This window comes from Cornus florida, unplaced genomic scaffold, assembly GCF_030987335.1.
Source record: "Cornus florida cultivar Cherokee Brave unplaced genomic scaffold, ASM3098733v1 CherokeeBrave_3.0.0_Hap2_Chr11, whole genome shotgun sequence".
Lineage (NCBI taxonomy): Eukaryota > Viridiplantae > Streptophyta > Magnoliopsida > Cornales > Cornaceae > Cornus > Cornus florida.
Window position 1 is genome coordinate 67,281,881 of NW_026775581.1, and position 27,097 is coordinate 67,308,977.

The following is a 27,097-nucleotide window of genomic DNA, read 5'->3' on the forward strand; positions in this document are numbered from 1 at the left end:
AAAAATTTAAATACTAATGACGTGGAGAAGATAAACCCTCACTCTCTTTGTGTACAATTTTCAGTGTGTGTGTCTCTCTCTACCCACTCCAAACCCTAAACGCCCTTATATATATCGGGCTACAAGAGAGTACTAATTAGGGTCCACGACCCGCAAGCAAAATGGCCACACAAAGCTCATCTAATGGGTCGTCGAGTTGAAAGCGGGTCGTATTGCGACCCGGCACCAAATTTGGGCCACAACATCACACAAGCAGGCACGGTCCTACCTGTGGACCAGGGGGGGCGAATGCCCCCTCTGAAATTTTTTTTTTTCCTATTATATATTACACTTTTTTTTAGAATATATATCATGCCCCCCCTGAAATTTCACAAATACCCCCATTATTAAGTTCCCAAAATATATACTGGCCCATCGACCTTTTCTCCATCGACCTTTTCTTCTCGTTGTCAGAGCTTCTCTTTCATCCTCGGGACCTCGCCTAGCCCTTATCCGGTCGCTTCTCTCTTCAGTCTTCACTGCTATTATTCCACAACTTTGGTCTCTGATCTCTCAACTTTTACACTGCAAATCGAAGGTATTTCAACTGATCTTCTTCTTTTTTTATTGGTTCTCAAATCTCAAGAACTGATTATTTGCTCGATTTTGGTTGATTTATCATTTGTGTTAGATTTCTGTTTAAAATGAGAATTGATCATTCGTTTTCAGCCTGTAATCTAAATTCGTATGTTGTTTACTGCTTAATCGTTCTTGATTTTGTTAGTGTGATTTAGGTTATGTAACTTATGTGCCTTTTCATGCTCTTTCTCGTCTTGAAACAATTAATTGACTAATTAATGTGTTAATTGCTAATACAACAACAAAGAAATATATATAATGAAGATTCAAGAATCGAAGATCTGTTGTGTTCACTTTAATTTTTTTATAAATTACTTTTATATAATAAATCAAAATAATACATTATGAGCACCCACCGTCTCAAGAAGCCACAATGAAATTAGTGTTTATATACTTTTTACTTTAATAATAATAATAATATATAGAGAGAGTCAGACCGTCATTAACTTAAAAGGAATAGCTGTAAGTCTCAACTGGCTAACAAAATATTATGTAAACTCTGTTATATGTACATAAGTTTGTGTGTCAATCAATGTGGGAAGAAAACTAACATCCATGAATGTGTTGAATTGTTCAGATAGGCAATGCATATGTAAACTATGAAACAGAATACACAGGATTAGAGACGGAGAGAGAGTACATGATTTTATTGCCTTATAATTATATATCAGTCTTTATAATTTTTTTTTCCCTGGAAATATCAGTCTTTAATGGGCTTTCTCTCTCTCTCTGGACGACACACACATGAGTCACATGACACATTTACATTTCAGTCTGTCTAGTTTTATGCTTTATTTACATTTTTTCATGCCTTGCTTTTTTCTATCTAGCTTTCTTTTATTTTATTTGTACCTTAACTTTAGTCCATTAATTGCACCTTTAATTAATTTCATTTACTTTCATTTAATGTAATTTCTTTTATTAGCTCCCAACCTCTTGCAATTCTATCTTATAAGAAATTAATAAAATTTATATTTCATTAATTTTTCTACTCCATTTGAATATATACACACATACATGTATACAAAACTTAGTTGCTTTGTATTTTCAATTGAGGAGGCATTAAATGATACTGGGAGTCTGGGAGTGTTCAGTGTTGCAACTTACAAGATTAAGTTCTTTTGTATAGGTACTCCCTTTGGTTTATTTTTTCTAATAACAATGCATATGCAATTTCTAAATGTTTAATTTCTTTTTTTATTTTTATTTTATTACAATGCACAACAACACAGGCGCACAATCTATTATAATATGCAATTTTTGAATGTGTTTATTTTGTTGATGGGAAATTGATCACTAAGAAACCAAACTAAAATGTCGTCACTCTCTATAGGAAATTGATCAGTAATGGACAAATTTGTGACAAGAGGGTTGCCACCATCTCTAAGAAGAGATGATGGCTCTTCAAAGATAAGTGATGTAGAGATCAACCTTGAGGATCTAGCTGCAGATCCTGGACTACGAACTCCGATATTGAATTACCATCCCGATATTCGAGATCAAATTCGGAGAGCATATTTACTAAAGGGTCCTTGCCAACCTAAAAAATATCATTTTCCTTATAAGAGTTATGGGCAATGCTTACGACGATTCAACCCGGCATGGTTTGATGCCTTTTCTACTTGGTTAGAATATAGCAAAGATAAAGATGAAGCATATTGTCTATGTTGTTATCTTTTTAAACCAAAAATCGGAGAACAATCGGGTGGTGATACCTTCGTGAGTGAAGGATTTTATAATTGGAAGAAGGGTTTGGAAAAACTACAAAGCCACATTGGAGGTCCAAAAAGTGCCCACAACCAATGTTCGAGTATGTGCCAAGCATTAATGAAACAAAAACAACACATTCAATCAATTTTCTTCAAGCAATCAGAGAAGACACGAATTGCATATCGAACACGATTGATTGCATCAATTGATTGTGTTCGACATCTTTTGCGACAAGGTCTTGCATTTCGTGGTGACGATGAAACTGAGGATTCAAGCAACCAAGGGAATTTTCTCGAGACATTGCGATTTCTTGCGAATCATAATGAAGACATTAATGCGGTTACATTGCAAAATGCTCCTGAAAATCACAAATCAACGGCACCTAAGATCCAAAAGGACATTGTTAATGCCATTGCATTGGAGACTCTCAATGTTATTATCGGAGATATTGGTGATGCTTTTTTTTCTATTCTAATTGATGAATCTCGGGACATATCAACAAAGGAGCAAATGGCTTGTGTTTTACGGTATGTGGACAAGAATGGGCATGTAGTTGAACGTTTTGTGGGTCTAGTGCATGTTTCTGATACCACTTCCATCTCACTCAAGAAGGCGATTGATGCTTTATTTTCTAGACATGGGTTGAGCATTTCTAGATTACGAGGGCAAGGTTATGATGGGGCTAGTAATATGCGAGGTCAGTTCAATGGTCTCAAAACTCTCATCTTGAAGGAGAATGAATGTGCTTTTTACATTCATTGTTTTGCCCATCAACTCCAATTGGCTCTCGTGGGTATGGCAAAAAAACATGAGGATATTGTTTCTCTCTTCACTTTTGTTGCTAATCTTATAAATATAGTTGGTGGTTCATGTAAACGTTGTGATATTCTTCGAGAGAAGCAAGCTTCTATAGTTACCGAGGCACTTAACAATGGTGAGCTTTCAAGTGGGCAAGGCCTAAATCAAAACACTTCTCTTAAACGAGCTAGTGATACACGTTGGGGTTCACATTACGACACTTTGATTAGCGTGACTATTATGTTTTCAGCTATTGTTACTGTACTTGAGACACTTGCAGAGGATGGGTCATCAGAAAAAAAGTTTGAAGTAAATCTTTTATTGGAATTTATACAATCCTTTAACTTCATATTTTGTTTGCATTTGATGAGAGCTGTTTTGGGAATTACAAATGATTTGTCAAAGGCACTTCAAAGGAAAGATCAAGATATTGTGGTTGCTATGTCCTTGGTCAAATTAAGTAAGGTCCAATTACAAAGGATGAGGGAAAGTGGATGGGATTCTTTACTCAACGAAGTTTCTTCTTTTTGTGTGAAACATGACATTCCTATTCCTAATATGGATGATACATTTCTACCTCGAGGAAGACTACGACGTAAAGCTCATGACAAGTCAAACTTGCATCATTATCGTGTTGATTTGTTTTATTCCATCATAGATATGCAACTTCAAGAGTTAACTAGTCGTTTTTCTGAAATGAGTTCCGAGTTGTTGCTTTGTGTGGCTTGTTTGTGTCCGGATGATTCATTTTGTGCTTTTGAAAAGCAAAAACTAATCCGCCTTGCTCAATTTTATCCCAAAGAATTTTCTTCACATGCTCTCATGAGACTTAGTGATCAACTTGAGAATTATATTGCGGATATGCGTTCTAATTGCGAGTTTGAAGGATTAAAAGGGATTGGTGACCTTGCGAAAAAAATGGTGGAAACCAAAAGAGACAAGGTACATTCACTAGTTTATTTGCTTGTGACATTAGCGTTGATCCTACCAGTTGCAAATGCTAGTGTAGAGAGGGCATTTTCTGCTATGAATATCGTAAAGAACCGATTGCGCAACAAAATGGGAGATGAATGGATGAGTGAGAGCTTGATAGTATATATTGAAAAGGAGATATCTAGTGGCATAGATAATGAAGTTATCATACAACGTTTTCAAAATATGAAAAGTCGTCGGGGACAATTGTGAATGTGCTCAATGATTCAATGAACGAAAAAAATATTTTTGCTTATTATGATGATCTGAATTGTAAATGTGTTCAATGGGATCCTTTTGTTGTTTTTGGGACGCGTTCCCCTTTTGAACGCCTTTAATGAATTTGCTTAATTATTAAAAAAAAAAAAAAAAAATTGTTATTAAAAGGACGCCCCCCCTGACATAATTTTCTGGGTCCGTCACTGCACACAAGGAGGGTTTTTCTATATAGGAGAAGAAATTATGAGAATGGAAAGAGATAAAAAATAGGAAACAAGGAGGATTTTTCATCACCGATTCCTCTAGTAACAGTAAATCTTCAAGAATAGGAAACAACATCAATTACCGGAAGATTTTCCTCCACTGATTCCTCCATTAAATCTTCAATATAAACTAATTGCTATCATAACCAAGATGAAATGAAAGTTTGACCCATGAAATTAATATTTCTATGTTGGGTTTGCAGCTCAAAATTCGTGTACAAAAATTACTTTCCTTTTTCGTTTTGGAAGACTGAAATTTGTGGAGGAAATTATGTCTCATTAGGTTTCTATTTTAGAGTTGAGATTGATTTGCTAATTCCTCGTAGGTAAGTGGTGGAATTATTGTCCAACAAGGAATTGGGTTTTGAAGAGACTATAAATAAAGGTGGGTTTGGTTAGAGAGAGAGGTAGAGAGAAACATAGAAGATGTAAAGGGTTGGTGAGTGTTGTGAAGAAAGGGGAAACTATATGTAATTCCTGGGGGATGTAGCCTAAGAAGAAAGGGGTTCTCTTATTCTTAGCCCGGAAAAGAACATAATAGAAGAGTGAAAAGATAAAGAGTGAGAGAGTGTGTAGGGTTTTGACATCCATGGTTGTATATTCTCTTCCTTTGATACATATTGAAGATTTAATGAAGGAATCAGTGGAGAAAAATCTTTCAGTAATTGATATTGTTTCCTATTATTGAAGATTTGGTGTTACTAGAGGAATCAATGAAGAAAAATCCTCCTTGTTTCCTATTTTCTAATTCTTTCCATTCTCATAATTTCTTCTCTTATATAAAGGAACCTCCACCATTGTATTGTATATGAATTGAGAGAGTATTATAAAAGTGATGTAGCCTTTTGGACTCTCTGTGTCGTAGATTTAGGCACTAGTGGCTGAACTACGTAATATATATATGTGCTCTACTTGTTTTAATTATCTCTTCGCTTCCTATTTATGCTTTACAATATGGTATCAGAGCCTAATTCTCTTCCTAAGTTCGGACCCCTATTTTAGGGTATTCCCTTAGCATCTGAAATGTTGCTAAGGGTTTTTCGGTACTATTTGTGATTTGTTTTGGCTGCCGATTTATTCGGCAGTAATGTTTTTCGTCTTTACCGTGTCTTCGGCAATTTTTATTGACTCGTTTGGGCTGTCGGTGTGTTCGGTAGCATTTGCCGTGTCTCCGGCAGTTTTTATCGACTTGTTTATGCTACCGGTTTGTTCGATAGCATTGTCCTCGCCTTTGCTGTGTCTCCGGCAGTTTTTTGTTGACTTGTTTGGGCTGCGGTATATTTGGTAGCATTGTTCTTCGTCTTCTCTCTTCATCATTCACACTTGTTATTACTCGTCATCTCAATGGCAAGTTGGGCATTCATACTCCAACTTTAGGAGGAGTATTGAAGATTTAATGGAGGAATCAGTGGAGAAAATCTTTCAGTAATTGATATTGTTTATTTATGCTTTACAATAATACATAATGGTGAAATCTCTCTCTCCATAGACATAGCCTTAGAGTTGGGAGAACCATATATGCTTGTGATGATGTGATGTGATGATGCTTCCGTTGTGTATGATGGAGGAATTTAACTCTCAACAACAGTCAATCGTTGAGTGGGTTGGAGGGGGTTCCCAAAATTCTAGGGAACAAAATCCTCTCCTGCGCTACAGGAGAGCCGGTCCCATCCGGTAAGGAACATGTGTTCCTTCTTGCGCTACGTCACTAGGAACAAAAAAGACAAATCTTTAGTAATAAAATTTCACCGCATGACAAAACCTTTTATGCATATATATATATATATATAAACACGTATTTATATACATACCAAGATTTACTATTCATCTCTTCCTCTTGTTTAGGATACATGTTGGGAAAAAGTTGGGACATTGGCCTTGCATCACAACATTTTCCTAACGTACATCCCAACTTCCTACTCACCAGCATCCCAGCATTTTCCTAACGTACATCCCAAAGTATCTCGCTAGCTGGAACACAGTCCACTATTCATCTCTCTTGTTTAGGATACGCGTTAGGAAAATGTTGGGACGTTGGCCTTGCATCATAACATTTTCCTAACGTACATCCCAACTTTCTCCTTACTAGCATCCCAACATTTTCCTAATGTGTATTCCAACATTGTCCTAACGTGTATCTCAACATTTTCCTAACGTACATCCCAAAATATCCTCACCGGCTGGAACAGATCTACTATCCCAACATTTTCCTAACGTACATCCCAACATTTTCATAACATACATCCCAAAATATCCTTACCGGCTGGAACAGATCTACTATCCCAACACTTTCCTAACGTACATCCTAAAGTATCTTAAATTTATTCACGCCGTAAGTTGCATCTCTCTAGACACTACTGTCAATAAACTTGTGTTGTGTATGTCATGAAACTTGGAAGAGCTCTAGTTTTGCTTTAAATATACTCTGTAATCACTCTTCTTTAAAGTTTGTGTAGAGAGAGACTGTAGAGAGAGAAAAAAAAGAGTCAAAAGTTGGTTTGGTTTTGAATTGGTCCATATGTACGTGTGTATGTATATACAAAAGTTTTGCTTTTTTTAATTTTTAACCTTTACCATTTTAACTTACTGGATGGGACCGGCTCTCCTATAGCACAAGAAAGGATTTTGTTCCATATTCTAGTACTCAATGCTAGCAGCAATGATTTAGTAAAATAAGCAACTGCTATGATCCTGAAAGAGTGGTAGAATGGTGATGCCCATGAAGCTGGGTAGAGGGCCATGGATCCTTCTCTTCAAAGGAGAAAAACCTCCAAGCTACATACAATATGAAGGACCTCAAGAGTAGTGCAATATTGTAAGCAATTTCTATTTTTTGGAATCTCTTGATCCTCAATATTCATTACATCTCAATTTTATAACTACCTATGTTTATGCCCTTTTAATTCTAGAGCTTTCCTCTAATCCTCCAATTTAGCACTTACTCATTCTCTAGTTTCATCAATTAAAATAAATAAATAAATATGTATATATATATCATCACAAATAACAAATTACGCAGAATCTCATCATGAATACTATATACCATCACATACCCTAGATAATCTTTCCCTACATAACCACTATAAGTCTCCTCCAATGTATTACTTTTCTCCTTGGGCTATCTCTTGAATTCATTCATCCATATGTTCCCAAAATCATGCTTTAATGTTTTTGTCTAGTACTACTTAGGGTGCATAACCGCCAACTATATTAACTACACTTCCTAAAAATACAAGTTCTACTTGTATTATCCTATTTCTATTAATGATTATCCCTACTCCACTTATATGTCCATCTTTTCCTGTTAGCATATATGATATCCACAATTTATGGAATGACATACCATATTAGCAGAGATTTGATTATGCCATAGAACATGCTGTGATCTGATTTAGATTTGATTTAGTTTCCTTTCTTATAATATGAGCATGTTGTCACGAACTTGAACCTTTCCAAGCTCCCGTGTGGCCTTAGACACTTTCAAGCCCCCTTGAAGCGCTAAGTCAGCCTACCCGAGTGTGCTAGCTTAGTAAAGACTAAGGCTAGACAAGTGCTTTGCTTACTTGGGTGTATAGGAAGAGATTAGGCAAGTGAGCAAAGAGAGTTTGGGAATGTATGAACACTTGTATTACTTGAGAGGAGATTACAACTTAGGTTGCTTGGTGAGGAGCAAAATGAACTCCCACCTCCTATTTATAGGCCTTTGGCCTTACAAGAACATTCTAGATGTGTACAAATGTGTGGCCTAGATTTAGTGTCTAGAATCCTCCAAAGAAATATCTACACAATTCTAGAACTATCTACTATGTACAAGACAAGTCTAGAGAATTCTAGAGAATTCTATACAACTCTAGACAAGTCTAGAAAAGCTAGATAACTCCACACTAATCTAGAGAATTCCGGAAAGTTCCATACTTGTGTAGAGAAGTCTAGAAAACTCCGATCCATGCAGGCTCCATGTCATCGTCTGCTGGGCGTCTGCGTGGCGCCTGCGTGGCATAGCCTCTTGGTTACTGGGCGTGACATTCTCCCCCACCTAAGCTCGCGACGCCCTCGTCGCGTCTTCTTGCTTGAACCGTTGGATATGCTCCGCGAACTGCCAAAGTGTATCCTCGTGCTCCCAGCTCGCCTCGTTATCCAGCAGGTTCTTCCATTTCACTAAATACTCTATATACTTGGGCACACCTCTCCTGATCATCACACGATCCGCAAGGATGCAATCGACTTCCTTGTCAAAGGATGTGACAACGGCCGTGGGTGCCCTCTGCGATATGCCCCGATTAAGGTCTTCCGTGTCTTCATGATAAGGCTTGAGCATGCTGACATGGAAGACTGGATGTATCTTCAACTTGGGTGGAAGCTCCACCATGTAGGAGACCTTGCCTACCCGCTTGACAATGGGGAACGGGCCCTCGTACCTCCTTACTAGCCACTTATGCACGCTCCGGAAGGACTTAAACTGTTGGGGTAGTAGCTTAACCATCACTTGGTCTCCCACTATGTACTCCACCCGCCTTCGTTTGGTGTCGGCCCACTTTTTTATCTTCTTTGCCGCCTTGTCAAGGTACACCCTAGCCAAGTCGGACTGCTCGTGCCACCTCTTGGCAAACTTGTAGGCCGCCGGACTTTTACCATCGCAAGTCGAAGCAATGGCGTTGGGTGTCATAGGCTGCCGTCCGGTAACAACCTCAAATGGACTGTGATTATTAGCCTCACTCCGCTGCAAGTTGTAAGAAAACTGTGCCACCGCAAGGAATTTGGCCCAATCTTGCTGGTTGGCCCAATCTTACGGAGAGCGTTGATACTTTCCGTCTACCCATCTGATTGGGGGTGGAAACTCGTAGAGAAGTTGAGATCCGTCCCCATCTTCTTGAAGAGCCCGTCCAAAATCTACCCATAAAGCGCGGGTCTCTGTCACTGACAATGTTTTGCGGAACTCCGCAAAGCTTGACCACATGGTCAACAAACAACTCCGTTGCCCTCTCTGCTGTGCAGTCTGCTGGTGCGGGTATGAAGGTGGCATACTTGCTGAACCGATCTACCACCACTATAATGCTCCCGCAACCCTCTGACTTGGGCAAGCAAGTGATGAAATCCATAGAGACGCTCTCCCATGGTCTCTCTGGAATAGGCAGTGGCTCTAGTAGGCCTGCAGGATGCTGTTACTCAATCTTGTCTTGTTGGCACACAAGACAAGTCCTCACATATGTCTCCACATCATCACGCATCCGAGGCCAATAGTAAGAATCTTCTAGGAGTGCTAGTGTGCGCCACATACTTGGGTGACCAGCCCATTTGGTGTCATGGCACTCCCGGATTAGCTCCTTTCGCAAGTTGCCCCACCTGGGCACAAATAGTTAGTCCCCTGTAGTGAGAAGTAAATCATCCCTTAGCCAAAAGCACCGAGTCTTCCCTTTCTTAGCTAGCTGAATAAGGCTTTTGGCTAAAGGGTCATGCTGCAACCCCTCTTTGATTCGCTCCACAAGAGAGTGCTTGGCCGACTGATAGCTGCGAGCTCGGCCTTGCGACTAAGCGCATCTGCCACAACATTGGCCTTGCCCGGCTTGTATTCAAAATGATAAGTGAACTCCGCTAGGAAGTCCTGCCAACGAGCTTGCTTAGGGCTGAGCTTCTTCTGTGTCTGGAAGTAACTGGTGGCCACATTATCCGTCTTGATCACAAATTGTGCCCCGAGCAAATAGTGCCTCCAAGTACGTAGGCAAGGGATGACCGCCGTCATCTCTTTCTCCTGCACCGTATAGCGCCGTTCGGTGTCATTAAGCTTGCGGCTCTCATAAGCTATGGGGTGTTCTTCCTGCATCAACACGCCCCCAATAGCGAAGTCTGGTACATCCGTGTGCACCTCATATGGCTTAGAGTGGTCGGGCAAGCTAAGTACCGGCTCCTCTTTAACTGCCTTCTTCAAATCATCAAATGCCCCCTGGCATGACTCTGTCCAGCTCCAAGCACGCGTCTTCTTGAGAAGGTCTGTCAATGGGGCTGCTCTCGCCGAGTAACCCTTGATAAAGCGGCGGTAGTAGTTGACAAGCCCAAGAAATGAGCGTAGCTCTGTCACCTTAGTGGGCGGCTCCCACTCTTGAATAGCCCTCACCTTTGCCTCATCCATCATCAGCTTGCCATCCCGTATCTTATGCCCTAGGAACAACACCTCCTCTTGGGCAAAGGAGCATTTCTCCGTTTTCACATATAGGTCGTTCTCCCGTAGGACTTGGAAGACCACCCTCAAGTGCTGCACGTGCTCCTCTAGAATGGTGCTATACACAACAATATCATCCAAGTATACCACCACAAAGCGATCCAAGTAGGGATGGAAGAGCTTGTTCATCAAAGTACAGAAAGTAGCAGGTGCATTGGTAAGGCCAAACGGCATAACAAGAAACTCATAAGAGCCATACCTCGTCACATATGTAGTCTTAGGCTCATCCCTGTCTGCTATCCGCACCTGGTAGTACCCCGAGCGCAAGTCTAGCTTAGTGAAGTAGCGTGCTCCACCAAGCTGATCAAAAAGATCGGCAATGAGAGGAATTGGGTACTTGTTTTTTATAGTCACCTTGTTGAGCGCCCGGTAGTCGATGCACATGCGCAAGGACCCGTTCTTCTTCCTCTGGAACAACACCAGTGCGCCATATGGGGCCTTCGAGGGTCGAATGTAGCCCGCATCTAACAGCTCCTTGAGTTACCTCCGTAACTCCTCCAACTCTGGGGGTGCCATCCGGTAAGGCACCAAAGCAGGGGGTTTGGAACCCGGTTCCAGCTCGATCTTATGATCCACCTCCCTCCTAAGTGGAAGCTTCTTGGGCAGCTCCTTAGGCATCACGTCCGTGTACTCGTCTAGCACGGCTCGTATCTCCTTAGGCACCTCTTCTTGCGGGGAAGGGACTAGCTCATCATCGGGTGTCTCCAGTAACGTAGCAAGGTAGCTAGTCTCTCCCTTCTTGAAGCCCTTCTTGAACTGCATAGCTGACAAAGCTTGGGCTTCCAACTTGGCGCCTCGCTCCACCGGCACCATGCATGCTATGTTGCCTTCCATAATACACATAGTTTAGCAAAAGGAATGGGGAAGGCTCTCACTTTATCTAAGAACTCCAACCCAAGGACTAGTTTGAAGTCGTCCATGGTTACCACCGATAGATCTATGTGGCCACCCCACTCGCCAATGCATGCTTGGACGCCGTGTGCCATGCCATGTATAGCCTTTGCCGCCGAGTTAACTGCCTTCATGGAGCCCCCTTCTTTACTATACTTGAGACCCAACCTCTTGGCCTCGTCAATACTCACAAAGTTGTGGGATGCACCCGTGTCCACCAAAGCACGTGTGGGTGTCCCGTTGATGCTCGCCTCCACGAACATTAACCCCTTAGCCGCCGCCTTAGGGACTTCAGTTTTAGCCTTGATGGCATTAAGGATTTGCAGCGAACCTATCTATGCCTCCTGTTGCTGTTGTTGCTCCTTATAGTGGTTTGTCATGGCATTGAGGGTCTTCCTCTTAGGGCAATCTCTCACCCAATGTGGCCCGTCACATATGAAACATGAGCCCTTAGGCTTGGGTGCTCCATTCTTGTTCTCCCTTCCCTCTTTGCCACCATAGCCACCACCTGGCTTACGGGACCAATCCTTGTGGGGTGCAGCGCCCTTGTCTCCCCCACCTTTGCCGGCATACCGCCCCTTGTCCTTGTCTTTGTCCTTTGGCTTGGACGAGGGTTCCTTCTTGGAGCTGAAATCAATAAAGGACTCCGCTTCTGCAATAGCCGTGGCAAGGTCTTGCACGTTGCGCCGCCTCAACTCCGTCTTGGCCCACAACTGCAAACCATCCATGAAGAAGAAAAGAGAGTCCTTGTCGGATAGATCCAGGATCTCAAGAGTCAAATTAGTGAATTCTTTTACATAGTCCCGAATCGACCCAACCTATTTTAGCCTTCGGAGTCTGCCCCTGGCTTCATCCTCGGCATTCTCAGGATAGAAATGCTTCTTAATTTCTTTTGTGAAATCAGTCCAAGTATCAATAGAGACCGTACCTTTGCCCATATCGCCATACTTCTTCCTCCACCATAGCATGGCATGGTCTGTGAGGTAGTGAGTCGCCGTGCGTATCTTGATGGTCTCATCCGTCTTGCCCGTAGCCTCAAAGTATTGCTCCATGCTGAAGAGGAAGTTCTCCAACTCCCTCGCTACCCGGTTCCCACCATAGCACTTAGGCTTGGGGAATATCAACCCGGGGTGCTACTACCCCCATAGTAGCTGTGCCGGACGCCACCACCCGTTTGCACAATGTCCAGTCCGCTCGCATTTCCTCCATTTACTCGCGGAAAGTGCCAAGCTCCTGATCAACATAGCCACGTAGGGTGGCAAACTCGCCCAACATAAGTTCTCGAAGTGCTTGGAGCTCCTGCCGAAAGTCACCACTTAGGCCATTGAGTGACCCTTTGACAGCATTCTGGACCTCAGCGTCCTCCGACTCCAGCCCATCCATGCGCTGGTGAGCATCCTCAAGCTGCTCCAACACGTTGGCTATGGACCCCTCCATGTTTGCCATACGTGCCTCTAAGCCTGCCATAATGTCCTTCGACCTAGCCCTTGTCCTCATTCTGGCTAGAGGGAGATTTGCTTCCCTTCCACGTAGCTCCTCCTCTTGGTTGTTAGTCACGTCTAATTGCTTCGCCATAGCTTCCTCCACACAAGGTGTCACGCCTCACGACCTTAGCTCTGATACCAACTGTCACGAACTTAAACCTTTCCAAGCTCCCGTGCGGCCTTAGACACTTTCAAGCCCCCTTGAAGCGCTAAGTCAGCCTACCCGAGTGTGCTAGCTTAGTAAAGACTAAGGCTAGACAAGTGTTTTGCTTACTTGGGTGTGTAGAAAGAAATTAGGCAAGTGAGCAAAGAGAGTTTGGGAATGTATGAACACTTGTATTACTTGAGAGGAGATTACAACTTAGGTTGCTTGGTGAGAAGCAAATGAACTCCCACCTCCTATTTATAGGCCTTTGGCCTTACAAGAACATTATAGATGTGTACAAATGTGTGGCCTAGATTTAGTGTCTAGAATCCTCCAAAGAAATATCTACACAATTCTAGAACTATCTACCATGTACAAGACAAGTCTAGAGAATTCTATACAACTCTAGACAAGTCTAGAAAAGGCTAGACAACTCCACACTAATCTAGAGAATTCCGGAAAGTTCCATACTTGTGTAGAGAAGTCTAGAAAGCTCCGGTCCATGCAGGCTCCATGTCATCGTCTGCTGGGCGTCTGCGTAGTGCCTGCGTGGCGTAGCCTCTTGGTTACGAGGCGTGACAGTGTGCTCTTTTTATCTATAAATACTAAAGCTGTGAATGAGTGATTCATCTCATTCAAGCCTTTACACAATTCTCTCATTCTTCTTTTTATATTTCTACTTGGTATCAGAGCCAACACCTTTTCACACCTTTCAGCAACATTTCTACTTGTGCAACAGCCACCTTAGGCAGTTTGTGACATCGTGTGATGTTGCCTACGCATGTTTTTCTATATTGTTGTTTTGTGATCGAAAACATGTATTTTTAAATTTTACAATTTCTTTTTTACTCTTCTAGGGTTGGGTAAATTGGTATAGTTGGTCTCCAACACCTAGAAGGGCTTGGGTAAAAAAAAAAAAAAAATTAGTCTACAAAGAGCTTCCGGATATTAAGAAGGAAGTTGTTTGGCTATATGCAAGCGGGCAGCACTCCTTAAAAAAAGTATGTATTTGGATTTTTCGAGAATGATATGAGGAGACATTGTTTCTGTTTATGGTCTGAAGAGACCCTTTGATTTATTAACAGAATTTATTGTGTTTTTAGAGTTTTTTATTGTTGTGTGACAGAATTATGGCAAATCCAGAGTCCTCGACTGTTAATTTTCTTGGCTCAAGTTTTGTGGGTGGTGGTGCCATTTTTCCCACCAACTCATCAGAAAATTCAGTACTTCAAATCACCACAGTGAAGTCGGATGGTTCCAACTATTTGAGTTGGGCACAGTCTGCCAAGATGTTCATTGGTGGCAAAGGAAAGATTGGCTATATTACTGGTTCTGAGAAAAAGCCAGCTGAGTCAGAGAAGGCATATCCCAGTGGTTTGCAGATAACGCTGTGGTTATGTCTTGCCTAGTCAATTCGATGCAACCAAACATAGTTGTTGGCTATATGTTTATGAAGACTGCTAAGCAAATTTGGGATTCAGTTCAACGCACTTATTCTCAGAGGCAGAATAATGCACGAATTTTCCAGCTGGGTCGAGATATCACCAGGATTTCTCAGGGTGACTTGACAGCTTCAGGTTACATCGCCAAGCTTCATGCTATTTGGGAGAAGATCTCATATTATGATTCCTTCCACTTTTGGAAGGATCCAGATGATGCAATTTTATATGCAGGGATTGTGGAGAAGAATCAAGTGTTTCAATTTCTTGCCGGGTTGAACGACGAGTTTGAGTATGCTCGTGTTCATTTATTGGATTTATCTTCATTCCCTACTCTTGAGGATGCATACTCCTATGTGTTGTCAGATGAGAGCCGTCGAACTCATCCATTAGGCGTTGCTTCTGTTGATCGTTCTGCTATGGCAGTTCAGGTTCCCAACCTTTCAAGAACTGCACCATCCCAGTCAGTTCAAAGCTCTATCACCGGTCCTTCTCTCCTCTGGGACAACAACGCGGACAGTGTGACCGTTGCGGAAAAATTGGTCACATCTGTGGAAAATTCAGTTCTATAAATAAGGAAACCGTGTGTGTATAGCTGTAATTAGCTAAGGAAACCATGTGTGTATAGCTGTAATTAGCTAGGAGATCTTGTAATATTTTAGTCATTGTAATCCATGATTTTAGGGAATTAGTATCTCTAGGATTAGACAGCCCTGATTCTAGGGAATTAGTATCTCTAGGATTAGACAGTTTCCTAGTTTTAGAGTTTCCTAATTTAGATCCTCTGAAGTGTATATAACAGTGTAATTTCATTGTGATTTCAATACAATTGAATTTCAGCCCAATTTGTGTCATGGTATCAGAGCAGTAGGCTCAATTCTGGGAATTGTATTTCTGGTCTTGCGAACTCTCATATTGCTAAACTGATTATTATCAATCTCTAACCCCACACTATCACCCCTCAAAACCGTAACCCTTTACCAAAAGACCATGTCAGAAACAGCCGACAACAGCAACACCACGACTACCTCGGAGGTTCCTTTGACTGAAGGCAGCAACTCGATTCCAATAGGGGAATTGCAAAACATCCAGGCAGTGTACAGGTTGAACGGGAAGAACTATCTAAAGTGGTCTCAAGTGGTTCGCACGTTCTTGAAGGGAAGAGGCAAACTGAGTCACTTACTCAGTACTGGGCCTAACTATCTTGTGATGTTTTGGTTATGTAACTCTATGTTGCCAGAAATCAGTGATACATGTATGTTTCTTAACACAGCCAAAGAAATATGGGAGGCCGTGAAGCAGACTTACTCTAAAGTCCGGGATGCTGCACAAATCTATGAAATCAAGACCAAGATTTCATCCACCAAGCAAGGAAGTTGATCAATCACAGAGTAGTCCAATCTGTTGCAGAGCTTATAGCAAGAGATGGATCATTACCAGTGCATTCAAATGAAATGCAGCGAGGATACAGCCCTCCTTAAGAGGTTTGTCGAAAAAGACCGAACTTATGATTTTCTTGCAGGACTGAACATTGAATTTGATGCAGTAAGAGTCCAAATACTCAAAAAGGAAGATCTGCCATCACTTAATGAAACAATTACAATTGTTCGTGCTGAGGAAGGAAGAAGAGGAGTTATGATTGATAATAACCCAGAGGACAGTTCGGCCTTGGTTACAAAAGCTGCAAATGTGAGGAACTTTGGCCGGGAGCAGCCATCTAATGAAGACAACAAGCGGGCAGATTTTACAAGGCCAGTCAATAAAGATTCCTTATGGTGCACATATTGCAAAAAGTCCCGCCATACTAAGGAAAAATACTAGAAACTCTACGGCAAACAAAAATTGGATGGTAAAAGGTGGACAGCCAAAGGGACAGGGGCAGGCGTATATGGCAAATATACAATAGGCTGGAGAAGGTAAATCTCAAGAATCAACTATTGAGTTCGATAGAGAGGAAATTGAGAAATTGAAGAATCTGCTGGGATCTTTGGAGAAACCATTTACAACAGGTACTTGCACTTTGGCGTTCTCAGGTATATCTTCCTCTGCTCATGCTTTTAAAGCCTCGGATATATGCACCACAAGCTCCTGGGTCATTGACTCAGGAGCTACAGATCACATAACCCACTCGTCACACAAATTTATCTCATATACACCTTGTCCTAGCAATAGGAAGATAACAATAGCCGATGGTTCTGTGACAACAGTGGCTGGTCAGGGAGATGTTTTTATAAGCAAAACCCTCACATTTAGAAATGTTCTCCATGCACCAAAATTATTTACCAATTTTTTGTCAATCCACAAGCTTACTAAAGATTCTAATTGCAGTGTGGTGTTTTATCCCTCTCATTGTGTATTTCAGGAACAGGGCACGAGTGATTGGACATGCTAGAGAAAGGGATGGTCTCTACCATCTTGAAGAACCCAGTGGTCAAGTTAGTGTTGCGAATTCCTCACCATTATCATTTCTTTCAGAGTCTTTTAAATCCAATAAAGACAAGATTTGGCTTCAACACCTCCGTCTTGGTCACCCGTCAGTTAGAGTCCTTAAAATTATGTTTCCTTTATTGTTCAAAGGATTAGATGTTGAAAATTTTCACTATGATGCCTGTGAACTTGCAAAGCACAAACATGCTTCTTTTCTAATAAGCGATAAAAGAACATCTGTTCCATTTACTCTTATTTATAGTGACATTTGGGGACCGTCCACTATTTCTAACATTTCTGGGGCTCGATGGTTCGTTTCATTCATTGATGATTGCACTCGTGTGGCTTGGATCTTTCTTATGAAAAATACATCTGATATGAGCTCTATCTTTCCTGTTTTTTACAACATGGTCAAAACACAATTTGGTACTGAAATAAAAAGATTTCATTCTGACAATGCTAAAGACTATTTTAATCAGTTTCTCTCACCATATTTCTGAGAAAATGGCATAATACATGAATCTTCTTGTGTTAACACACCCCAACAAAATGGTGTGGCTGAAAGAAAGAATGGTCACATTTTAGCTATTACAAGAGCATTCTTGTTTCAAAAAAATGTTCCTAAGCAATATTGGGGGGAAGCGGTTTTTAACTGCTACTCATATGATAAACAGATTGCCTACAAAGGTTTTTGATTTTAAAAGTCCTATGCAAATTTTAACGAAATTCTTTTCTAATTTCAATGCTTCAAGTAATCTTGTTCCCAAAATATTCGGTTGTGTTGCTTTTGTCCATGTGCATTCTCATAACAGGGGAAAACTTGATCCACAAGCTGTCAAATGCGTCTTTATTGGTTATTCTTCCACTCAAAAGGGGTACAAATGCTATCATCCTCCCACAAGAAAATTCTATGTGTCAGCTAATGTCACTTTTGTCGAAGAAGATCATTACTTTACTCGTCCTTATCTTCAGGGGGAGATCTCATTCACAGAAGATAAGGATAAGGATCTTTTTCTTCTTGATTTTCCATTGTCCTCCTCCTCGGTTCCTGTCATTGTTGTCCAACTAAACACTCAGTCTATTCCTATTAACACTCAATCCGTTCCTATTGATCAACCTGAGCTAGTCCAGCCTGAGCCAAACATTCAGTCCGAATCCATACAACCTGAAACCTAGACTCATACACCTAAGTCACACGAGATGATAAAGGGAAAGCAAATTCAAGACTCTACTCGTCCACTGCTGGTTTTTTCAAGAAGAAGGGCGCCAATCACTCAATCTGTGCAGGTTCAATCACCCAAATCACTACTCTTGGACTTAGCGAGGTAATTACTGAACCTATTTCTAATGAATATGGTGTCAATGAACCTATTTCTAATGAATATGGTGTCACTGAAGTTCTTGATCAAAGAGATTATGATATTCCCATTGCTATTAGAAAAAGAAAAAAAAAAAAAACTAGAGCATGCACCAAACACCCTCTATGCTTGTTTAGGTCATACAAGAATCTGTCCTATAACCACAAAGCCTTTCTCACAAGCCTAAACACAATCTCCATTCCCAAAACCATATCCGAGGCATTAGGTAATGAGAATTGGAAGAATGCCATGAAGGTCGAAATGGAAGCACTTGAGAAGAACAAGACATGGGACTTGGTGAAATTGCCGAGAGGGAAGAAACCGGTGGGATGTAGATGGGTATTCACGGTGAAATACAAGTCAGATGGTTCATTGGAGAGGTTCAAAGCAAGGTTAGTTGCTAAAGGCTATACCCAAACGTATAGAATAGATTATCTTAAGACATTTGCTCTTGTTGCGAAGATGAAAACCGTTAGAGTGTTGTTGTCATTGGCTGCTAATCTAGGCTGGAAATTACGGCAATTCGATGTCAAAAATGCCTTTTTACATGGTGATCTCAAGGAGGAGGTTTATATGGAAGTTCCACCGGGGTTTGGTTCGAATACAGGACAAGTGGTATGCAGGTTAAGAAAGGCGTTGTACGGATTAAAACAGTCTCCAAGAGCTTGGGGTTTGGAAGGTTTGCCAAGGTAATGCTCGATATGGGATACAAATAGAGCCAAGGCAATCACACCTTATTTGTGAAGCACTCGGCTTCAGGGGGAGTGACTGCATTGTTAGTCTATGTAGACGACATTATAGTGACAAGTGACGATTTGGAAGGAATGGAGAATTTAAAGAAGTGTTTAGTGAAAGAATTCGAAATCAAAGAGCTTGGCAAACTAAAGTATTTTCTCGGCATTGAGGTAGCACATTCTCGGGAAGGAATTTTCATATCTCAGCAAAAATATGTAACAGATTTGCTGATGGAAATAGGGAAGTTAGGTTGCAGACCAGCAAAGACGCCTATAGAGTTCAACCACAGGCTTGGAGATGCTCTGGAAGACACGGCAATAGATAAAGGCTCCTATCAGAGACTTGTGGGAAGGCTTATCTACTTGTCACACACTAGACCAGACATAGCCTATGCAGTTAGTGTTGTAAGTCAATTCATGCACAATCCCAAAGAGTCACATCTTAAGGCTGTGTATCGAATCCTACAATACTTGAAAGGCACACCAGGCAAAGGAATTCTATTTAAGAAGGGGGAGGAGCTAACTCTTGAAGCCTACACTGGTGCAAATTATGTAGGGTCTGTAATTAACAGGAGATCTACCTCGAGTTATTGCACTTTTCTAGGAGGCAACCTTGTGACTTGGAGGAGTAAAAAACTGAATGTTGTGGCAAGATCCAATGTAGAAGCCGAGTATAGAGCAATGGCACTTGGGATTTGCGAATTATTATGGCTGAAAATTGTCTTAGAAGATCTAAGAGTCAAGTAGGAAGGTCCAATGAAGCTTTATTGTGACAATAAGTCAGCCATTAATATTGCACATAATCCAGTGCAACACGACCGTACGAAGCACATTGAAGTTGACAGGCACTTTATAAAGGAGAAGCTTGACAGTGGCCTAATTTGCACGCCATTCATTTCCACTAGCAATCAACTTGCAGACATACTCACCAAAGGATTGTCTGGGACGTTTTGCAGAGACTAGCAAGCAAGCTTGGAATGGATGATATCCATTCACCAGCTTGAGGGGAGTGTGGAAAATTCAATTCTATAAATAAGGAAACCGTGTGTGTATAGATGTAATTAGCTAAGGAAACCGTGTGTGTATAGCTGTAATTAGCTAGGAGATCTTGTAATATTTTAGTCATTGTAATCCCTGATTTTAGGGAATTAGTATCTCTAGGATTAGACAGCCCTGATTATAGGGAATTAGTATCTCTAGGATTAGACAGTTTCCTAGTTTTAGAGTTTCCCAATTTAAATCCTCTGAAGTGTATATAACAGTGTAATTTCATTGTGATTTCAATACAATTGAATTTCAGCCCAATTTGTGTCAACATCAAATCTCATTGTTATGCTCTACATGGATGCCCACAGCAACAGAGACAATAGCCTCGATCCCCTACACATTCCTTTATACAACCAGTCTCGTTGTCAACTCCTGACAACTCTACCTCTACATCTTCTGCCACAGTTACCTTGACTCAAGCTGATTTGGACAAGTTCAAGCAATTCTTCAACCAAATGGAGGCATCATCTCAGCCAACCTCCACTTATGCCCACTCAAGTACCATTACGTCTGCACATAGCGTATCTACATCTTCGACACCATGGATCATTGATTCTGGTGCTTCAGACAATATGACTGGTATGTCCTCACTCTTCCAATATTATAGTATCTGCTCTAGCCATCACAAGGTACGCCTTGCGGATGGCTCTCCATCGTCCATTGCTGGGAAGGGTCATATATCAATTACTCCTTCATTAACTTTGTCAGATACACTTCATGTTCCACAGTGGACTACAAATCTTATTTCTGTTAGTAACGTTACCAAACAATTAAATTGTAGTGTAATGTTCTTTCCCTCTCATTGTATTTTTCAGGATCTGGTGTCGAAATGGACGATTGGCAATTGGCGTGAAGTGGACGGTCTATACCTGTTGGATGTTCTTTTGTCACCTTCCTATTCATATAGGAAACTTGTATTTCTCATTCACAAATCCATCTTTGTTTATGCACCTTCACTTTCTAATTTTGTTTCATCTAATAAAGCCCAGCTTATGCGTTTAGGACATATTTCTTTCGGTTATTTAAAACATTTATTTCCTTCCTTATTTTGTAACGTGACAGTGTCAGATTTATCCTGTGAGACATATCATATGGCTAAACATGTTCGTTCCAATTATCCTGCAAGTAGTAACAAATCTGGTTTAACACCTTTTGATTTTGTTCATTCAGATGTATGGGGTCCTTGCCTAGTTAATTCTAGTCTTGGATTTCGATATTTCGTGTTGTTCATTGATAATCATAGTCGTGTTACATAGGTTTATCTTATGAAAACCAAAAATGACGTATACACCATTTTTAAAAAATTTATGACAATGGTTCAGACTCAATATGGTCGCACCATTAAAAAATTCAGATCTGACCAGAATACGGAGTACACTTATGGGGAGGTACAACGGTTATGTACAGAATTTGGGATTGAGCATCAGATAGCTAATGTTAAAACTCCACAATAGAATGGCCGTTCTGAGAGAAAGAATCACCACATCCTTGACTTAGCCAGAGCAATCTGCATTGGCATGAATGTTCCCCAATAATTTTGAGGAGATGCAGTTCTTATAGTTGTTTACATCATTAATACGACTCCTTCTAGGATTCTTAACTTTACAGCCCCTCTCAATCTTACATCCCAATTCATCTCTTTTTTAATTCCTCCGCGAGTCTTCAGTTGTGTGTGTTTTGTTCAACAGTTGGGGCATACTCGTACAAAACTTGACCCCAAGGCTTTGAAGTGTGTGTTTTTAGGCTATTCTCACTCTCAAAAAGGTAATAGGTGTTACCATCCTCCCAGTGGTCGACGGTTTATATCCATGGATGTTTCTTTCTTTGAGCATACACCATACTATAGTGGTTCAGTTGGTTCTCAAAGTGAATGGTTCCCATTGAACATAATGGATGATCACCTTTTTCCGTTTTTAACTCCTCTACCGTGACCTGTTTCGTCTTCTATGATTCCTCCTCGTGATACCCCTCCAGCAGGGGGAATTGTTCCTTTTTCACAGATTTATAGTCGGAGACAACAGGTACAAGCTTCTACTCCCACGATCGACTATCCTGTTCCTTCGGCACCAGCTCCGCCTTCTCAAGCTATTGTTTCACTTGATGATAGCCCCATTGCTCTTCGAAAGGGTAAACATTCTTGTACATACCCTATTTCTAATTTTGTTTCTGATTATGCTCTCTCACCCTCCTATCAAAGTTTTCTTGTTTATGTTGCCTCGACTCCTCTTCCTTCTAGTGTTGTAGATGCATTAGCACAACCTCGATGGCGTGATGCTATGACAGGAGAACTACAAACACTTGAGAAAAATCAGACTTGGAACATGGTTCCGCTTCCTATTAGACGAAAGGTTGTGGGTTGTCGTTGGGTGTTTACAGTTAAGCATAATCCAGATGGGTCAGTTGCTCGTTACAAGGCCCGGTTAGTTGCCAAGGGTTATGCTTAGATTTATAGCATAGATTATCATGAGACTTTTGCCCCTGTTGCCAAGATGAATACCATCCATGTATTATTTTCCGTTGCTGCGATTCGATCTTGGCCTCTATTTCAGTTAGATGTCAAGAATGCCTTTCTCAATGGTGATTTGCAGGAGGAGGTGTACATAGTTCCTCCTCCAGGCTTTCATTCTCCTGCTCATTCTGGTATGGTATGTCGTCTTCGTCGTTCTCTATATGGCCTCAAACAGTCTTCTTAAGCTTGGTCTAATCGCTTTGGCACTGCCATGCTCAAGTTTGGTTTTCATCAAAGTGCAGCTAATCATACCTTATTTTTACGTCATTCAGGCGGTAAGACAGTTGTTCTCGTTGTGTATGTCGATGATATTGTTCTTACTGGCGATGATACTACCGGAATTGCTGAGGTTAAGAGTTATCTTGGCCGTCAGTTTGAGATTAAGGATCTTGGTCCCCTATGGTACTTCTTGGGCGTTGAGGTGGCTCGCTCCAAAGGCTGGCATTTTCATCTCTCAACGCAAATATGTTCTTAACTTGCTTTCTGCTTCTAGTCAGCTTGGTGCTCGTCCTGCTGATACTCCGATTAAGCAGAATCATCGATTAGCTGATTCTGAGGGGGAACTGTTGTCAGGTGTTGGTGAGTATCAATGAACGACTTGTGGGGAAGCTCATCTATTTATTCATGACTCGACCTGACATTGCTTATGCCGTGAGTGTCGTGAGTCAATTCATGCACTCTCCTCGTGCCCCTCACCTTGATATAGCTATTTGGATCGTTCACTACTTAAAAGGTTGTCCAGGCCGTGGTATTTTGTTTGCCAATCATGGTCACTTACACGTTAAGGCTTGGACATATGCTGATTATGAAGGATCAATTTCAGATAGGAGGTCAACTTCGGATTATCGTACCACTATTGGTGGTAACTTGGTTACTTGGCACAATAAAAAGCAGGATGTTGTCTCTCGATCTAGTGCAGAGGCAGAGTGTAGGGCTATGGCTCTTAGGGTATATGAGTTGCTATTGCTGAAAACCTTGATGACAGACTTGTGCCTTCCAGTGTCGCTTCCATTCTCACTCTACTGCGACAATAAGTCTGCCATTAGCATAGCAACAAATCCCGTTCAGCATGACAGGACTAAGCAATAGAGGTGGACCGTCACTTCATTCGAGAAAAGATCATCTCTGGTCAAATTTGCACTCCAAGCCCGTTTCAGATATCCACGCACCAACTTAAGGGGAGTGTTATCATAATCCACGATTTATGAAATGACTTACCATATTAGCAGAGATTTGATTATGCTATAGAATATGCTGTGATTTGATTTAGATTTGATTTAGTTTCCTTTCTTGTAATATGAGCATGTGCTCTTTTTATCTATAAATACTAGAGTTGTGAATGAGTGATTCATCTCATTCAAGCCCTTTCCAGTGTACTACGTAATAATTTTATATCGCATCTTCTCAATTTCCCTAGCTTTTTCCTAACCAATTTGACTCACTTAATCACAAAATCAATTAACATGGTCCCTCCCTCCCTCTCTCTCCTAAACATCACTGCCAAAACCACCGCTTGACAACCAAACCCTCTATTCTCTCTCTCTACATATAAACATACCCGATCCCTTTCAGATTCACACCAAGCCAGAGGCATGGTCGTAGTCGTCGCCATTATCAAGAATCCAATCACTGCTCATCATTGTGTTCCAAAACCACTGCTTGCCTTCTGAAGCTAAGGGATTCTCTCTACCCCTTTACATCAAAAAGTTCTGATTGGAAAAATCAGATCTGACAAGCTGCTCATCTCTCTTTATCCTCTATCTATATTTCACATATACTGCTCTCTATATATTGATGATTTGAATCTTGCATAGTTTCTTAAAAAATTGCTAGAATAAATTGTTTTGCACATTGCACGTAAAGTCACAATTGTATTAGACATAATTGTTGCATATTAACATGTAAAATTAACACCATCTTCTCTTACATAATTGACCTGACTGTAGGATTTATTAGTATTATAGATGATTATTATTTTTTTTGTTAATTAGATGATATCTAGTTATCTTGGACAGATTTAACAAGACTAAAGACTGATAATTTAATTTGTTTATCTTGACTCTACCATTGTCGTGGAAGGCTATTTGGCGTTCTAAGCCTCCTCTCAAAGTGGCCTTTTTTGCTTGGACATCAATGTTACCCAGGATAATCTTAAGATGAGGAGACAGGTTGTGGCCAATTGTTGTTGCATGTGTTTGAGAAATGAGGAAACAGTTGATCATCTTCTTTTGCATTCCTCAATAATTTCGAATTGTTGGGTTCTGATGTTAACTTTGTCCGGGGTTCAATGGGTTATGCCTAGGTCTTCTAGAGGTTTGGTTGAGACTTGCAAAGGTTTGTATGTGTGGGTCCGAGCTCGTGACTTCTGGAGGGTCACGCCTTTATGCATCTGGTGGTATTTATGGCTTGAAAGAAATAGGTGATCTTTTGAAGGAAAGGAAACCCCTATTGGTGCGGTAAAGTTTTCCATTATTAGTACTCTTTTTTGTTGGGTTTTTGGGAGAAATTGTAAATCCATGGATGAGATAGTTAATTTTTTGGACTCTTTGAGAGTTTAAAGGCCCTATTTGGTCTTGTGTTTTCTGAGGGATGTGTGTAAAGATATAAATCAACCACCTTGATTCTAGGTTGATTTATGGAGCTTGATTGCAGGGATTATTATTCTTTCCTAATGTATAGTTGACTATAGAGATTATATTATTCTTTCCTATTGTATAGCTTGATTATAGGGATTATATTATTTCCTTTGTAATCCAATATTCTGTGTATCTCTTCAATAAATACAAATGACGGCAGTCCTATTGGGACATGCAAAACATATCAATTACATGGTATCAGAGCCATAATCATTCTCTTCTCCAGCAATAATCATTCTTTTTTTTTTCTTCTCCAAACCTGCAGCATGTCTTCTTCTGACAGCACAACGCCCTCATCTCCCTCTCCTACCTCCAACTTCACCACTTCAGATTCATCTCTCTTGGTTGCACCTCTGTCTACTCCCACCCCGCTTCACCATATCTCCTATCTAGTCTCCATTAAACTTGACCGCTCCAACTATTTCTTATGGAAAAGTCAATTTCTTCCTATTCTTCATTCTTATAATCTCCTCTATTATGTTGATGGCTCTCTCTGTCCACGGTCTGACACCATTCAGAAAACCGATGATAAAGGTGTCGTTATTACTGTTCGTAATCCCGTGTTTACATCTGGGACTCGCACTAATCAACTTCTCTTAAGTTAGATCAATGCCACCCTTACTGAAGTTGTTCTTGCTCAAGTTATTTGGCTACCAATTTCTCGCGACGTCTAGCTTGCTTTGGAAAAAGCTTTCTCTGCCTCCTTTAGCCAACGCTGTCTTTCCTTGCACTTTCATCTTCAAAACCTCAAACGAGGGACTCATTCTATCACTGACTATCTACATGAAATTAAGGGCATTTCGGATGCTCTTGCAGCCATCCAACAACCTCTCTCCGAATCTGATTTTGTTTTACATGTCCTCACCGGTCTTGGCCCCGACTATAAGTCTTTTCGTATGGCAATTATGGTTCGCTCCAACCCCATTTCCTTTGTTGAATTACAATCTCTTCTCCTCTCTCATGAGCTCCATCTCTCTCATACCACAAATATGTCTTAGCAAACTGTTCAAAATACGACCTTTGTAGCAACACGCGGTGATCGTGGTTATCGAGGTGGCCGTGGTCGGAACTCTCCAAATCCTTCTAATTTTTCTTCAAACCCTCTGGCCAACCTTATCGCGGTCGCTCCTCCTATGCCTCTTCTGGCCCCCGTTTCAACAATGATATTCTTGGTTCTGCTCCTTCGGATATTTGACAAATTTGTGGTGGTCATGGTCATACTGCACTCCGCTGCTATAACCGCTTTGATCTGACTTACCATCGACCTTTGCTGCGATGCATCTCCATTCTCAAGATCATCAGTGGTACCCACCAATTATATAACTGCTCTTTTCGGTCACCCAGTGAGTATCTTGGAAGCAACTCCACAAGCGTGGGTAATGGACAAACTATACATATCACTCATACTGGTAAAATTACTCTCACTACTCCTTCTTCCTCTTTAACTCTCAAAAATGTCTTTTGTGTTCCTTCTATTCAGAAAAATCTTATCTTTGTCGCTCAACTCACTCGTGATCTTAATTGTTAATTTATTTTTCACTCTCGTGGTTTTGTTATTAAGGATTGCCTCAAGGGGAAAGTCCTACTCCACGATCCATGTGAAGGTGGTCTTTACCCTCTCTAAGTATCC

At 40.9% G+C, this 27,097-nt stretch overlaps 1 protein-coding gene across 6 annotated transcripts in view; it reads right to left on the reverse strand.

Moving 5' to 3' along the window:
* Positions 1-27,097, reverse strand: part of LOC132283202 (protein MICRORCHIDIA 6-like) — a 55,814-nt gene that overhangs the window by 24,440 nt on the left and 4,277 nt on the right. The window lies entirely within an intron of this gene.